At 39.7% G+C, this 17,536-nt stretch overlaps 1 protein-coding gene and 1 pseudogene across 1 annotated transcript in view; both read right to left on the bottom strand.

Annotated features, from left to right (window-relative positions):
- The window catches only part of LOC130475791 (ubiquitin-40S ribosomal protein S27a-like), a 101,663-nt pseudogene extending 92,748 nt beyond the window's left edge, over window positions 1-8,915 (bottom strand).
- Window positions 1-17,536, bottom strand: part of CACNA1C (calcium voltage-gated channel subunit alpha1 C) — a 575,193-nt gene that overhangs the window by 438,016 nt on the left and 119,641 nt on the right. The window lies entirely within an intron of this gene.

Raw genomic sequence — 17,536 nt, 5'->3', positions numbered from 1 at the left:
CACTGGTTCTTAGGACTCAGCTCATGGCTTGCTGCAGACTTGTGCAGTTAATTAAAAAGGCATAAACCCCACCTTGATATAGCACAAAAAATGAAATGCAATTAGCCTAAAACATAATTTAAAAATCCACACAGAGACACACTGACTTGACCCTGACCCTCAAAAGCCAGCCTCTGTGACTACCTCAACCTCTCTAACCCCTAATATATCCCTGTGAATTCCAAGGATAGGCTCAAAAAGCAAGGCCAAATGCAAGAAAACAAACCATGTTTCTCAGGAAGCCATCTATTGCTTCCATCACAGCCTTGTGATTACAGCTCTCTGCTCCAGCTGTCTGTACTGTGCTTTGCAGATCTTTCCAGTAGGGTGCTGATTGCCACTTAAATCAATGGAAATTGAGGGTGCTAAGGACTTCCCAGGAGGCTCTTAGAAACAAACCAGCCAGCATTCTTGAAGATTAGAAATAAATTGAAAACATTACCAGAAGTGTCCTTTTTGAACCATTAAAAAGGGATGCTTTTAACAATCAGGCCTTACTATTAACCATGTTGGAGTCTGAACAATTGAAACATTCCATATTAAATGCAGTGAGATTGTTAATATCACTAAAGAGGAGATGCAAGCACATTCTGGGTTTTGCATACCACCATGCAAAAGGACAGAAATGCCAGCGTGTGTCCCTAAGAATCTTATGTGCCTAAGGCTTTCCTGATACAGTTTAAATATTTTCAGCATCTGTTAGGACAAATAATAAGTAGTAGTAATCTTCATTTGGCCATAGTATGTTAGATATAGATGATTAACAGTGCACTCCTAAGCATATATGCTTATAAGTAAGTCCCACTGAGTTCAACAGGACTTGCTTCCTAGCAAGTTCCTAAGCAAAGTTACTCAGTTTCTCTGTCCTAAACTCAGTTTAGGAATTCACAACTAAAAAGAAGCTATCAAGGCTGCTACTATGGTAAGAGTGTATAAAGCTGCCTTATACTGATCCAGACCATTGGTGCATGTGGCTTAGACCGGTATTGTCAGCTCTGACTGGCAGCAGCTCTTCAGGGTTTCAGTCCCTTCTTGAGATTCTTTCAACTACAGAAGGTGGGAATTAACCCTGGGACCTTTTGCAAGCAATCATAAGTGACATTCTACTGAAATATGACCCAACCCCCTTGTTAGGGTTGCCAGCCTCCATGAGGACTTGGAGATCTACCTGTAGTACAACCAATTCCGGACTACAGACCTCAGTTCCCCTGGAGGCAATGCCTGCTTTAGAGGGTATCCAGGAATTTCCCAACCCAGAGTTGAAAACCCTAGAAAAATCAGTGATTTAAAAAATAACAACACAGGGATTACAGAATTACAAGTCTTAGGTCTAAACTAGAGATAATGACGGGAAATTGGTGAACCATAGTATTGGTGAATTGGTGAACCAATTTCCTGATTTTAAAAAAATATTATTATTTGAATTCCAGGCATGTTGTTTAAATTTCCCTGCACCATTTTCCATTTTCATTATGTGACCTCCTCCATACCACATGGTTAGTTATATGTACTTTTCGACCTGCAGGTCAAACAGCAGCTGTGGGTAAGGGCAGAAGTTCGATATTGTGAAAATGGTGCAAGGGGGACCTTTGGGGGCCATTTTTTAAAACTCTCGGCATCTGTAAGCCTTTATTTAGGTAAGAGGACCATGTATCCAGGATTTTGTATAATCACACAATATGGTATTGTCTATAGTACACACTCACACACAGAGAGCAAAATCTTTTTCTTCAGTATAAGAAAGGAGCATGTATTTAAGCTGCATTTAGTGTAGATTTGTTCTTCCACAGTGCAACTTTTTAGATTGCTAATAGGGCTATAATACATCTGCCAACTCCACCTGAACTACAGAAGCTTATCAAAATGAAGAACTATTGTAATACATGAACTGAGTTCTACAATTCCTGAGGGGTGTGTGTATGGAGGTGGGCTGCCAAAAGCCAGGTTGCTAGGTCAGGTCCACCGCATCAAGGATATACAAGTCCTACTAAGCCCTGTTGTTACAAAGCATTTTTGCTTTGCAGACTTCATATCATAACTGCTTTTGAAACTCCCTGTGCTGCATAGTGTTGTGGGAACTCTGTTTTAAAAAACCTTGTTGTGTACTTCTTTGGATCATGGTATTTGTAATCACTGTACTTGATACTATCTGTATCTTTAATGTACAAAAGGAAACACTAAAATCAAAAGTTTTTCTTTAAGAAAGGGAATTATTTACATCATTCAGAAAGGTTTCAGCATGAGTCTTATTTTATCTAAGCCACTTGGCCCATCTGGAAAGCTGTACATGTTTTTTTTCAGAATATCAGGCCCTCATGAAGCAGACTAATTGTTACCCAATCTTCTTCCTCCATCACCTTTCAACAAATCCAGCACCTGTGTGGCTAGCACAAATCAGCAAGTGTGACAAGACATATTGATGTTTCAGTCACAGCTTTATTGAGTCTAGGTTTGATAAATGAATATCTCTCTCCAGGAGATTTTTATCCAAAGCTGCTAGAATATTCTTCATATGTAATTCAAAATGTTAAGAACATAAGATAAGCCCTGCTGGATCAAACCAAGGCCCATCAAGTCCAGCAGTCTGTTCACACAGTGGCCAACCAGGTGCCTCTAGGAAGCCCCCAAACAAGACTACTGCAGCAACACCATCCTGTTGGATCAGTTGTTGATCTGCAGGGCAAGTGAAAGTGTATTCCAGTTCTTTACCACCTTCTCAAAAGCAATAGAATGTTCAGCAATACTATTTAGCCATGTGCTCATGGAGTCACCAGTGTTTTATCATTTTATAGCTATTACTGGCTTTTCAAACTCACAAGCACCCCACAGCTCTGTGCTTGCTTTCTTCTGATACATCCTCTGTGATCCTGCTGTCCATTCCAATGGTAGTTCAATGCTGGTTCAGCCACGTTATCAGTCCAAGCGAACAGACTGGCGTAAGTTCATTACCACAAACCTGATCTAAAGTGGTTTGTATCAGGATTCCTGCCGACATGCATGGAAATGTGCAACTCCAAAAGCCCTATCAGATATATATTAACATAACAGAGCCATTACTTTGAGCCATTTCTAATCATAAGCATCTGTGATGCTTTGCAGGAGCTAACACTACTCATCTCCCAGTTGGTTGAAACTCAGAAGGGTGGTCAGAAGGCAGCTGCATCCTCCTGTCCTGCAAAGCCAGTATCTACCAGGCCTTTCATCTGTACTGAAAGCTGAACATCCACAGATAGTAGTGAGGCTAAACTGATTGACAGCTGATTCCAGTATACACAAAAATACCACATGGGACCATCCTCTGGCTAGCCTGATCTCATCAGTTCTCAAAAGCTAAGCAGGGTTGGCCCTGGTCAGTATTTGGATGGGAGACTACCAAGGAAATCCAGGATCTCTGCACAAATGCAAGCAATGGCAAGCCACCTCTGTTTGTCTCTTGCCTTGGAAAACCCTTTGTGGTTGCCATAAAGTCGGCTGTGACATGACGGCACTTTCCACCACTACTACAATCCTCCCATTTCTCCGTGGGCCATACCACTTCAGAATAAAGAGAAGTGGGAGGAGAATCACAGGCACTGTTCAGGGGGAGATATGCTTAGGTTCAACTGTATTATTTCATCTTGTCCTTTTGTCATTCCCTGGACTCAGAAGTGCACATATGAACCGTTTTCATCCAGTAGTATGGTTAAAATGGACAAAAGCTGCTTTTCAGTAGAAAGCTTGCTGCAATAAATGTGCGTGTAAAGCCACCCATAGAAAACCTGATCCAACTCAGTAGGACTGTTGTTTCTAGCAAAAAAGACTGACAGATGTGCTAAAGAACCAAACCTCTCATGAAGGATGTGAAGGCATACTATATGGAACTATATGGAGGGGAAATATGTTTTAATTTCCCTCATTTTGTATAACAGAAATTTCTAACAGAAGCTTCAGGTGATGCCAGATGGATAGAACAATTTTTTCCTGCTATGCTAGTTTTTATTGAACAAATCATTATATCTTCCAAAACACTCTGGTTAAAAGTTTTCAATTGCAAAACATGTGTATATATTTTAAAATGTTACATACTTCTTGTGCTTCTAATTGAACATATAAAGCAACTTCATTTCAGACCACTGGTTCATCTAGATCACTACTGTAGAGCGATTGGCAGCAGCTCTCCAGTATCCCAGGAAGAAGACGGTCCTTTTCAGCCCTTGCTACTACCTAAGATACTTAACTGAAGATGCCAGTGACTGAACGTAGAACGTTTTGCATGTGATCTATCATTGAGCAATGGCTAATAAATACTAAATCCAAATTCTGGATTAAAGATATTCAATTTTAATGATAAACATATAAGTAATACGGTCATGTGGAATTATGAGATGCTGTACAAATATAAAGAAGTTCCAGGCATAGTCCACAGCATTTCCCTAACTCAACCAGATTATATTAAAATTATTAAATCAACTGCTTTCCATTAAGAAAATATCATGCATAGGGGCAGACTCCAGGACACTGGCTCACCGGGATTTTACCTGATAACTTTCCAGTGCATTCCTTAGGAGAGTTACTCCAGTCTAAACCCATTCATTTCAATGGGCTTAGACTGGAGTAACTCTCCTTAGGAATGTGCTGTTAGTGGCAAATCTCCACCTGATTGGTCATATTAATGTTGTCTAAAGTTTTGCTGAGATTACACAAAGATAACAAACAAGAATCAAGATTTTTAATTGGTTTAGATGCCATTTTTAATTTTAATTTTATTTTTTTAAGCTATTTTAGGTATTTTTTAGATATGAGAATTTCACAAATGACTCAATAACACCCCTATAGTTTCTCTCAATCTGTCCATGCACATGTGAAGGACTCTAGTATAATTCTGAATGCACAGCCAGCCCAAGACATCATGGTTCCTAAAGGCAGGAAATCCTATTGTTTTCCTTCTCATGCATTTCAAAAGGGCTTAGGCAGGATAATTGTCTGACTCTCTGTGTCCCTAAAAATCTGTCATCAATGGTTATGACATCAAAGATTTACAGGGGATAATTAAAATGATTTCAAGTTGACTTGCAAAAATGCCATTCTCTTGGCTTTTAGATGTTCTCCTTATGTCAGAAAGCAGGAATTTTTGTTTAAAGTTCCAACAATCGTGTTGCTGTAATGTGAGATAATTAATTGGCCCACCATAATTTAGGAGATAAATTATGTCTGCGTGCCATATTCCAAACACAGAAGGGCACAGAACAGATACAATGATCCTAAGTCAAGTGAGCAATTGTTGTTGGCCAAAGACAACAGGATTCTTCTGATCTCATGGTAAAACAGTGTGCAAAACCCCTGTATTTTCTTTCTTAATAGTCATCATATTCTGGATTCTGTATTATCTATCTATATGAACACTTTAACATATCTGGTTGATTGATAACTACTTACTGCTAAGCCAGTGTCAGTAGCATTTGGCTCAGCCAAGCAAAGAGCATATATTACACAGTATTACACCATATCATCCACTCAGATATACTAAAACAAACATGTATTTTATATTAAGGTTAAAACATTATCACAGGAATGCCTGTATATGGCTATGCTCTGGTAAACAACATGGGGGGGGTGGAGGAGGGAGAAGAGGAAAAAAGCCTAACACAAAACTATTTATCCCCCTTGGTGGCAGGAAGATGCACGTGACACAGATGGCTTAGACAGGGAAGCGTGAACACGTACACATATGGATTTTTTTTTTTTACAGTATCCAGGCAGCTGACACTTTTCATTCATGCTCTTTGCTGCCACCTGCCATTCCAGAAGAGTGAGGCTTAGCATTGATTCATAGGGGTGCCACATACGGCTGTTTAGTAGACACTGACTAATTACAGTGCTGGCAGTAGTCTGGCAATATGCCAGTATTCCGTGCTCATGCGCAGCCCCAAAGTGTCATAAATCAATGTGCTTTCCTAGCTTGGGTTTTTAAAATATGTGGATAAGCCTGCAGAGCTGCAGGAAGATCACATCGATATATTTGCCCCACAGGCTCTGCTCTTTTCCCCACTGTCATTCTGTTATATGTCTGTCAAAGGTCTGTTGTGAAAGGGGGGGGGAACCCAAACGCCTGTTCTGCTATATCATCAGATACAATTCTCTGACTAAGAAACCAGATGCTCAGCAACTGACAATACAGCTATCCAAAATGGCATCTTACATTTTCTTCTGTTGCAGACGTGTGATTACCCACTTGACTGTGTGCCTGAAGGAGAGCACTGATCGATGCTGAATAAATACGGAAACTGCCATGGCAGAGCCAACCAAAACAAGGAACTTAAGGAAAGTGACCTTAAGGGCACAGATGTGTCAGAATAGAGAGCAAGACAAGTTTTCAAAACATATTTGCAATATTGGACATTGACTGTAACTAGGAAAGTTGATGCCTGACCACAGGCAACCAGTTGAAGTCCCCCTATAGTTTAGTGTAATTTATATGAGTCTTGAATCACCCAGAGCGGCAAACAATTTTTAAAGGCACAAAATGCAATAATTAAATGAATAAAATAAAATAAAATAAGAATCCTCAAATACAGCCAGAGACACAGGGAGATTATTCTACAAACATAGGGAAGCCACTGGTTTGCAGGAAAATCTGAACGTTGGTTAAAAACCTCAAATAATAGAAGCAATGTCTGTTAAGAAATTAATGTCCACTGAGATCTCATGAGACTACACTGTGAGATCCTGGTAGCCATCTGGGGAGTTGCTATACACACTCAACCATATTGCTGAGCCTTCCATGCCTTGGTTTCTGTCAGTGAAGGCTGGGGGAGAGAACAAAAAAGGTACAAGATGGAAAGGGGGAAAGAGAGCAGGGAGAGGGGAGATAAGGAGGTAAAACTGAAGGAGGGAGAACAGAAAAGGGTTGGCAGATGGCAGGATGAAAGAGAAGAAAAGAGGAGAGGCTGCCAGGGAAAGTGAAGGAAGGAAAGCTGAAGTCGTGGGTGGGGCAGATAAAGGCAGGCAGGTTAGTGGGAGAAAGGCAAAGAGGGGAGGCTATGGGGATGCCAGAGGGAAGGAAAGAGGAAATAGCATGGGGGAAAGGGGTGTGGGGGATCAAATGCCCCCGTGAGTCCTCAGAGGTCCCCCACCTTTCCTCCAAGGAGCTTAGGGCAGAGTAAATGGTTTACCTTTCCTCTATTTTTTCCTCACAACAACCTTCTGAGGTAGGACAGGCTGAGGGGAAGAATATCTGTCCCAATGAGCTACATGTCTAAGTGGAGATCCTAATTTGGTACTACAAACACAAACACAAAACCACAATGGCCCTTCTTACACCATGTAGGCCCTGCCTATATCACACTGTACTCCTGTAGGCTGATAATTATTCAGAACTACAGCAGCTTTACTTTGTACATGTTAGCATTTCTGGATCACCCTTAAGATCATGTAGACCATATTAGAGTAATCCAGTTTGGATGTTACCAGGACATTTGTGACAATGGCCAAGGTCAACTTTCTCAAGAATTACACCAGCTAGCAAACCAGCTTAAACTGGTAAAAAGTATTCCTAGCTACCTCAGCTTTCTTCTTCCAGAGAGAGAGTGAGGAATCCAGGAACATGAAACCTGCTCATTCAGAGAGAGTATCTCACCTCATCCACTGCAGGTTGTATACCTATTCCCTTGTCTTGGATACTTACAGATGTGACGGAGGATAGAACAATGTGAGAATGAAGGCATACAACATTAAAACAAGGTTGCTCTTACCTGTAACTGTTGTCCATTGAGTGTCTTCTGTGGAGGCGTACATGGGACTACACAGGTGCAGTCCAGATGTAGAGACTGGATTTACAAAGCTGCTAGAGAGTCCAGCACTCTGAAGTGCTTCCCCTCCCCTCTGTCTTGCTCTGGAGCCAGGGCTTTCCCCGCCTAAACGGTCACATGACGTCGGCAGGAACAGTGCTGCTCCCTCAGTTCTCCCTTCCCCGCTGTGGAGCACATCACAGTCCTGGAACAAACCTAGCAGCCCACAGTAGGTAAAGGAGGGAAAGATGCGTAGCCTGCACAGAAGACACTCAATGAACAACGGTTTCAGGTAAGTGCAAACCTGTCTTCATCTTTGTGTCTTCTGTGCAGTCCCACATGGGAGAATAGCAAGGTCGCTTGCCGTGGAGGTGGGTGTGGGCTGGTCATCAAAAAAGTGATTGTAACACTGCTCTCCCACTTCATTCCTGGAATCGACATCAATCAAATAGTGCTTGACGAACATGGAGTGTAAGGACCACACCGCTGCCCTGCAGATGTCCCGCAGATCAATTGGGGAGCGGAAAGCAACAGAAGGTGCCTGAGCTGTGGCTGAATGTGCGACTGCACAGAAGACATGAAGATGAACAGTGTATTCCTAAACAGAGTTATGCCCACCAACTTCAGTGGACTTAGAAGTCTGTTTCGGAATGCAGTGTAAGTCAATTGTAAGAGAGCATTGCATGATCTAACCTGCAGTGCTGGATCTTAGACTAAGGTCTTCCTGGACTGAGAGGCTGCAGGCTTCCTTAAGTAGCTTGTGCAGATGTTGGGGAGGGGCTGTGGCTCAGTGGTAGAGCATCTGATTGGTAGAGCAGAAGGTCCCAGGTTCAATCCCCGGATATTGATATCTTATGTTATTTAATTTCCATTAAAAACAAGCCTTTTAATCAATTCCTGTTTAATCCCTTCCAAAAGACAAGCCAGACTCTTTTAAATCAGTTCCTTTGTCCGGAATTTCCAGCATTTTTTTCTTTTCTTCATTAAGACTAGACATCGAACAGCATCTTTGGAAGTTGTTGTTAAGATTTCTTCTGCTGTTGAATGATATTCATAGTAGATCTGCGTTGCAGTTTCTTCCATCTCAAAGTCAATAAACAAGATCCCCATAGCTCCAGTTTTTCTACCCTTTAAGTCCTCCAAGCTGGTGTTAAAAAGTTCCTCAGGCAGATTATAAAAACAAAGATCTAAGTCGCTCACATTCAGATCCATTGTTGACAGCTGGACTATTGCAGTTTGTTTGTTGTCATTCTCCATTTCCTTTGCAAGGTTCTTCTGTTCTTCGTCTTTCTTGTCATCTGAAGAACCCTCTGATCTCACCTCCGACCTCACTGTGATGATTTGAATTTTTATATCTTTAAGGTCATCTAAGATAAAATCCAGTTTTTGGTTCATCAAAGCAGAAAATTGATCCAGCTGTTTAATCAAACGTTCCAAGGTTGCTACTTCTGAAAGTTCCGTTGAGACTTAGTTGGTAAAGTCCCAACAAAGACCGGTGTTATAAATAGCAGAGAGGTGCTGCAGGAATCAGTGTCGTAAACCTTCCGTCTTCCTTTTGTTCAGGAACTTGGGAGGTATTTGCCAGTTGCACGATGTTGCCACACTTCCGATTCCAAGTTCTCTGCTACTCTCGCGATGATAGATTATTTCCAGGAAGGACATGGCAGGAAGACTTAGTGTAGTTAGAAGGACGACACCTCGCGATGTGGGGGGATTACTCCTCCTCCCTCCTCTTTATACATCGTAGTTTCTGATTTGTAGCAGAGACGTCTTTCAAAAAAATTTAGTTTTTGTGTCTTCCCACTGATCAAATTGATAAGATTCCTGCCGATGTATCTGATCTTTTCTTGTTTTCAAAGAGTCATTTAAACATTAAGTGGGGAGAGACAGATTCAGCAGATGTATTTAGCAATCTCCCGGTGCTTCCAGATCCAGATAAAACAAGAGTTCTTTTAACTTACTCAAATTTTAGGAGAGTAGGTATTCTTCCTTCTTTGTAGTTGCTTAGATGGTGATAGATAGGGGAGATCTGAGCCTAATTCCAAAGAGACGTTTTCGGCAGTGTTTCCCCATCAGGCCGGCGGGACCTCTTCCAGGATTCTGAGAGTCGTCCGAAGACTCTCTCAGCAAAACTGGGGGTCAGACCGCTCTTGAAGGCAGCAGGGGTGTTCCTGTTCCTCGGTCCACTAATTAGAACCGGGGTGGGGTGCAAAAATTTGCCCCCAAGTTCAAACGTTTCTCGGGAGCCCCCGAGAAACGTGGTGCTCAGATCAGCATCCCTAGCGGAAGCCAAGCAGCTTCATGTATTCATGTGTTGTTGCAGCAGTAGCATTTGGGTCTTAATGAATTCCCTTACTTTGTTGGTGTTGGAACCGCTATGTGTGAAACTAAGAAGTATGGAGGACATCCGCGGGCTAAGAATTAAAAAACATGAATTTAAGTTGAGAGCATTCGCGGATGACCTACTGCTAATTTTGGAAAACCCAACACAGTCAATGAATATACTTCAGGAGACCTTGGATGATTTTGGAAAAGTATCAGGCTTTAAAGTGAATCAAGAAAAAACAAAGATAATATTTAAAAATTTATCGGAAATACAACAACAGGAATTTATATCATATACTGGCTGGGAGAAAGCTAACAAAGTTAAATACCTGGGAATTTGGATCACTGCAAAGAATAAAGATCTGTTAACCAACAATTACCTCAAGTTATGGGGTAAGATTAAAACTGATATGATTATATGGTCAAACAAAAAATTGTCATTAATGGGACGTATCTCAACGATCCAAATGAATGTCTTACCGAGGATGCTCTTCTTATTCCAAAATTTACCAATAATATCACAAACAAAATATTTTGAAACTTGGAGGAAAGACATTTCAAACTTCATCTGGCAAGGAAAAAAACCAAGGACTGCTTATAAATACTTGGTGGATCTAAAAACTAGAGGAGGTTTAGCACTGCCTAACTTTCAACTCTATGCTGAAGCGGTAGCTTTAGTATGGCTAAAAGACTGGATGGATTTGTCAAATGTACGTTTGCTAGACTTGGAAGGTTATAATAACTTAAGTGGATAGCATGGTTATTTGTGGTATGATAAAATTAAGTTACAAGCAACATTCCGTAATCATATAATCAGGTCCTCTCTACTTCGTATTTGGATGAGATATAAACACATTTTGGAACCAGAAACACCGATGTGGATATCGCCCCAAGAAATGCTAACTTTGCGCCCACTTAGACCAGACAAATTTATTACTTATCAAGATCTAATTAATTGGGAAGGAAAGAAATGCTCACTAAAAGACTTTCAACTGCTTAAGGATGATTTACAATGGCTTCAATATTACCAAATCAAATCAGTTTTTGTACAAGATGCAAAAAAAGGTTTCTCTAAAGAAAAATCTCCTTTTCAAAGGATTCTACTAGACAATAATACAAAGCTGATTTCTAAAATGTATAATCTCCTTTTAACAATATACTGTGAGCAGGACACGATTAAACCAACTATGATCGATTGGGCTCAAAATGTGGGACATGATATTGTTTTAAATAAATGGGAAAGATTATGGTCTAAAGATTTAAAAGGAATAAAAGCACAGTCAGTGCGAGAAAACATCTATAAAATGATGTATAGATGGTATCTAACACCCAAGAAAATTGCAAAGATTTATAAAACGATGTCCCCTACTTGTTGGAAATGTAACAAAGAAATTGGTTCCTTTTATCACATGTGGTGGACCTGTGACAAAGCCAAAGACTTCTGGGACATGATTTATAACGAACTGAGATTAATACTACAAAAGAATATATCCAAAACACCAGAAATGATGTTATTGAGTATGATTCCAGACGACTTAGCAACACAAAGAACCTTTTTGATATATGCCACAACAGCTGCGAGACTGCTTTATGCAGCGAAATGGAAAGGGCTAGAAACTCCAGAGAAAAAAGACTGGATTGTTAAAATGTTTGAAGTGGCAGAAATGGCAAAACTCACAGCTATTCTAAATGAAGAAAATGACGTTCGGTTTTTGGGGGAATGGGGGGCGTGGATGCATTATTGTGAATATGAGTTAAAATTGGGAAGAATGGAAGAATATTTTCTAATCTGATCCAGAGGATTATTTTTGATTTTTTTTTTATATTGAATAAGCATAATTATATTTACTAACAGATTATGGTTTTTTATATATGGTATTGATATTTTATCAAGATTAGATTACCTATGACGGGAGGAACTTTTTATTAAGAGGCAGATAGAGGTGATGGGGAAGTCAAAAATTTTCCATTTCTTTTTTTCTTTTTTCTTTTCTCTTTTTAATTATATGATATGGAATTATAACAACTTTAGGTTAGAATTGAAATTCGATATTGTTATAGATGTTGTTTAATGCAATGGAAAATTTCTATCATAAAACCCAATAAAATTTATATATATAAAAAAAAAATGAATTCCCTTACTTGCTCCCCCGACCCTAATGTCTGCTCACATATGAAATTACTTTTACATCTCTTCAGATTGCAGCGGTACTTGCTGTACAGGCAACAAGTATTACCACATATTGCTGCTGCCTTGATTTGCTTTGTCATTTCTCTTGTATGTCTACACCTTTCTTGTACCTTCCCATATTTTTGCCTGCTTATACTACTCCTTAGATCTATTCTTGCTCCCTGTTTTAGGATGAACCCATTAGACTGCTTTCCCCCTTTATAGATATTAACTAAATTCACTTTCACACTCCCTATAAGATGAGAGATAACACTTTCATCTCCAATACACAAAAAGGGCAAATGAGTTAAAATATGCACCAAATCTACAAACAATATAAGAGTTGGAGCTTGGAGACAGTAAGGAATTCTTTACTCCAGTTGTCAGAGGCAAGGCTTTATTCCAGCAATGACAGCTAGTGATGAAAACAGGAGCATTACTGAATCAAATAAACAGAGCTCTGAAGGAAGCTTCCTTAACCTTTTATAGCTTGTGAATAGTTTTGGTGAAGCCAGACTCCATTATGTCACATATTTTAGAAGGTGTGTGTGTGAGGGGAGAAGAACCTTAATATTTATGGCTATAGAAACATATATGTTTCCTTTGACCTATGTTTTGTGTTGGAATTGTAGGGATAACAGCTTTCACATTAATGGGGGTAGGGTGTCTCAGTGTGGCATAGACATCATAAAAAGAATCCTGAGACACATAATTTGTACCATTTATGAATCAATGTTTAACATTTAGGCTTTGTAGCTATTACCTAACTTTTCCTCCTGACAGGGTATAAAGAAGGTCATTATTATTCCCATTGGATGACATGGCAGCCTGTGGCTGAAGCTCATTTGTAGTTTGATGAGAAGCCATTTACTTTACAGTTTTCTATAATGACTGAAAATAGATTAGACCCAGATCTCCTAGATACATGCCTAACTCTCCAGCCATATTGGATTATTTTTAAGTAACACAGTTTATATATTTTTTTTCAATTTTAGGATTGATATATGCCCAAAAGGGGTCGCCATAAGTCGGCTGCGACTTGACGGCACTTTACACACTCATATGCACTTCACATTTTGGTTCACATTTATCAGAATACTCTACCTGGCTAACTGAAAGGGTAGTTGCTACATCTCTGGCATGTTAGCAGGAATATTTTGTGAACTGAGTCTCTTCAACCCACTATGAGCTTTCAGTATGACCTTCCTCCAATGCCATACAACCGCTCGGGGCTGCCAAGTTGCAACCCAAAGGTTAATGGGACTACTATTTTAAGGTCCCCACAGAAGTGAGAGACAACCTACATTTTCTCCCTCCTGTTTCCTTCCATTTCTGTTGTACATTCCTGTTCTGTCTCTTGAAGAGAATAAGCCTCCAAGTTTGCTCTGCCTGGGAAGGGAATCAGAGGCAAAATAAGCAAGGGGAGGATCTTAAAGATACACCATTATTTTCTGGGTTGCAACCTGGTAACATTTTTGTCCCAGCTGGTAAGAAAATAATTTTGGCAGTTCAGAAGGCAGCAAAATACACAGACACATGTACTTAGTACTATTTAGTCAACCAGCTTCTCAGGTCTGGACTAGCTGAGCAATAGATACTTGACTATTTAAGACATTACACATTAACTTGCAAACCATTTTGAAAAGCAATCATATTTCAGTCCCAAAATTACTGGTGAAATTTCATCCATCTGTTTAGCAATTCTATTTGTGTGCATGTTGTAATAACCAAATATGGTTACTGTTGAGATCCTAAACCCTGGAGCCTATAAAAACCAGACACACTCATGTCAGAAAAACTCCGCTCCTTCACTGGTCCTTGTCTCCACTGGAAACATTCACTGCACATCATTTTGTGGATTTCAGATGGGTTTATATAATAGTTTGGCTTGGCAATATATCAAAGGGACTCACAGCAGCCATCTTCATTGCTGATGAGAGGGCATTTCTTTTACAGTTCTCTATGAATGAAAAAGCACTTCTAATCCTAGATGCTATCAGTTTGCTGAGAATAATCTAATCTTTATGTAAGATCAGGTAGCTTCTGATTTCAATGCATGGCTGTGAATGCTTATCTAACTACAAGCAAAATGATTCGTTTTACAAGGCTTCATGCATAATATGTGTGTTTGTATGTATATATGCAAATACCCACAGGAAACAAAGCGATAAATTTCAAAACCCTCTGAATAAAGCATTTTTCCAATATCACCAGTCATCCAACTCAGTAATCAATCTCTGAATGATTTACAATAGCACTTCAAACCAATGGGCTTTTTAAATAGTGTATAATCATGTTTTATTGAGATATGAATGTTGATAGTCAGATCAAATCCCACAATGTATCAGGCAACCCCTAATTAAATCATGGTCTCATTCCTTCAAAAAAGGTTCAGACCTATAATTCATTGTTTAGGTTTGCTTCTATGTCTGTACTGTGATTCAATTTCTGATTATTTTACTCAAAAGCAAAATTGATAGTTTCCTACACGATATAGGACTGCCAATACTTGTAGTCCAATACAGTCTAGCATGGAAAATTAGAGTTGCCAATTTTTTATTTTTTTAAAAATCGAATCACTAGAAGAGCAAGGGACCAGTTGGGGTGAAGCTTGGCAGAGTGGAACAATAGTTTTTAGAGCCTGCAAGTTGGGAGGGGTGGGCTACAGGGGAAAGACACACATACAGTCCATACAGTGTCATGTAGTGCATGTAAAGATCTGAGGTTGAGGTCAACAACTTGGTCCCTTACCGCATATGAGAAGGCTAGAAGCTTAGTGCAGAGCGAAAATTATAGGGAAGTGGTTTCTTTTTAAAAAAAAACTTAATTAATAAGGCCTCATCTATCTGTTCCTATCTAAAATGGGAAGTGGGTCTCTCCAGCCCTCCCTATCCACAGACCCCACAAACCAACCCAGATGCTAGTTAACCTAGTTTTCCAGCTATCAAAGTGCCAGACAAGAAAGCTTATACGGTATTATTAAATATTATTTTTCCATGTGGATTAATAATAATATTAATCATATTAATGAATTAGGTTTTTTCATACAAGGTATTGATTAGTTAATAATACCCAAATGCAAACCTCTAGAAAATTGCATTGCTGACCTTTCTGTTCTTTTAAAAATCCAACCTAATTTAGAAAATTTCTGGTAACCAGTCCAAAATGTTGGCCTTTAAGCCCAAATTTTTGGCAACTATCCCAGAGACAAAAACAAACCTGAGATCCCTTAAAAACAACTAGAGATGAACCTGGGACCTTAAACTGGAACCTGGGACCTTAACAAAGCAATGTATGTGCTGTATTTCTAAACTATGTTCTCTTTAATAAGACAAACATATTTTGCTTAGCTTCAAAGTTTCTTGCATGTCCTCAAAACACCTCTTGTCCTAATCTGCTGTCTGAATGTAGTTTAAAAAAAAAAACACCTGTTAGCATTCAGATTACATATGGCAAGGCGAAATTGGCAGCTAAGAATATATACATTGAACTACACATTGGTTTTGTTCCAATTTTATTGTCATGTCTTCCCATAAAGGATCATGGGTATTGTCATTCAGTGAGGATGCAAACAATTGTCTATCAGCGATTCCCAGAAGACTTCTGAGTCCTTTGAGGAGATGGAATGACTGTTCAATTGGTTTAAGCATGTGGTATAGCTATCCACCTAGAGTATAAACTGCCTGCTTTGCTTGGAAATATCCTCACTTGTCTTTATCCCTGTACTTCCACTGTCATTTACTTGAATGTGACGAATGAAGAAAATCAGAAAAGCTACTCTGTTTTCCTACATAAAAACTGTTAATCATCTATCTATTTCTCAAGCGTGGGCAGATCTGCAGATACCTAAATCCACAGATAGGACCCACACTGAGAGAAACAAGATTTTTCTCCAAACTTGGGGGAACCCCTAGGTTTGCAGGAAAAAAATCCAGACACATAAAAATACATTGCGGGGGTTAAATCCCCCTAAAACAAAACCATTATCTGGGCAAGCACAACACACTTACCAGAAGGGGGCCCTGGGGCTGATGCAGTGGCTCCCGGGAGCCCTGCTACATCTGTCGTTGCTAGGGCTCCCAGGGACCTTGCCACCAATGCAGCAGCTCCGGAAGACCATGCCAGCTGCCCGGGGATAAATAATAAATATAGCTGAAGATGGGAAGAGGATATGGGGGTTGCCAATAGGAGGGACAAAGGAAATAATGTGGGGAGCAGATACAGGGGAAAGTGATATACCCCCTACAAGTCCTTGAGGGTTCATTATCATGCAGGTGGGACTGGCCCAGCAGCCGGTGCCACACAACTCTTCCTTAGTTTTTCCAGGTAGAGGCTGTGGGGTGGAAGCTGAAGACAGGAGGACATATAAAAATAGTTTGGCTGTTGGGTGGGGAAAAAAGAAGGAAGCAGGAAAAGGGGAGAAGCATGGGGGCTGCCAGGGAAGGGAAAGAGGAATTAATGGGGGAGGGGAAAGTGAGATTCCCCCCCCACAAGTTCTTGAAGGTCCCCACTTGTTTAATCACTATTTGTGTCATATCAAATTTATCAAAACATTATAAAAGTATCTTCTCTCAATTGTTATTAAAGGGTTAAAGTACATGGCTGTGATGTCTCTCTATTGCAGATTTTCTCCTTATTTCCATTTGTGAAGAAAAAATCAACAGTGAGACACAAAATTATCTAGCTCAGTTTCATAATAAATATTGATGAGATTTCTTTTCAATTATGCTTTCTTTGCAATACCAGAGTCTGATATTTGTCCTATCTTTTCTGTTTTTATTCATCACCAAAACACTTTTTCATGATGAAGACTCCCAAAACATAATAAGAACATAAAAAATAGGCAAGTTACTGTTCAGAAGGACTTAACTTTAAGCATATACCTCTGAAGTGCACATTAATTTTACTACTCTGGAAGAAAATCATAGTGTACCAACATTAAAGTGATGGCAGCTAGTTAAAAAAGAAGGAATGGCTTGACGGGAATCTAGAAAAAGAAGAGTCTTGTGATGCATTAAAGCCTAGGTAAGTTTTATTTGAGGATAAGCTTTCAATAGACTTCACCTCAAATAGTTATCCTTTAAGGTGCCACAAGATGACTCCTGTTTATGTTTAGTGCCAACAGATTAACGGGCCTATACCATTAGGGGGGGAAAGGGGAGAACTGAGCTCTGTAACGTTCATTTAAGAGACCAGCATCAAGAGCAATCAATAAGAAAGCATAGTTTGATAATGT

The sequence above is a fragment of the Euleptes europaea genome, chromosome 3, assembly GCF_029931775.1.
Source record: "Euleptes europaea isolate rEulEur1 chromosome 3, rEulEur1.hap1, whole genome shotgun sequence".
NCBI lineage: Eukaryota > Metazoa > Chordata > Lepidosauria > Squamata > Sphaerodactylidae > Euleptes > Euleptes europaea.
The sequence above is the reverse complement of the archived record's forward strand: the minus strand, read 5'-3'. Positions and strand labels throughout refer to the sequence as shown.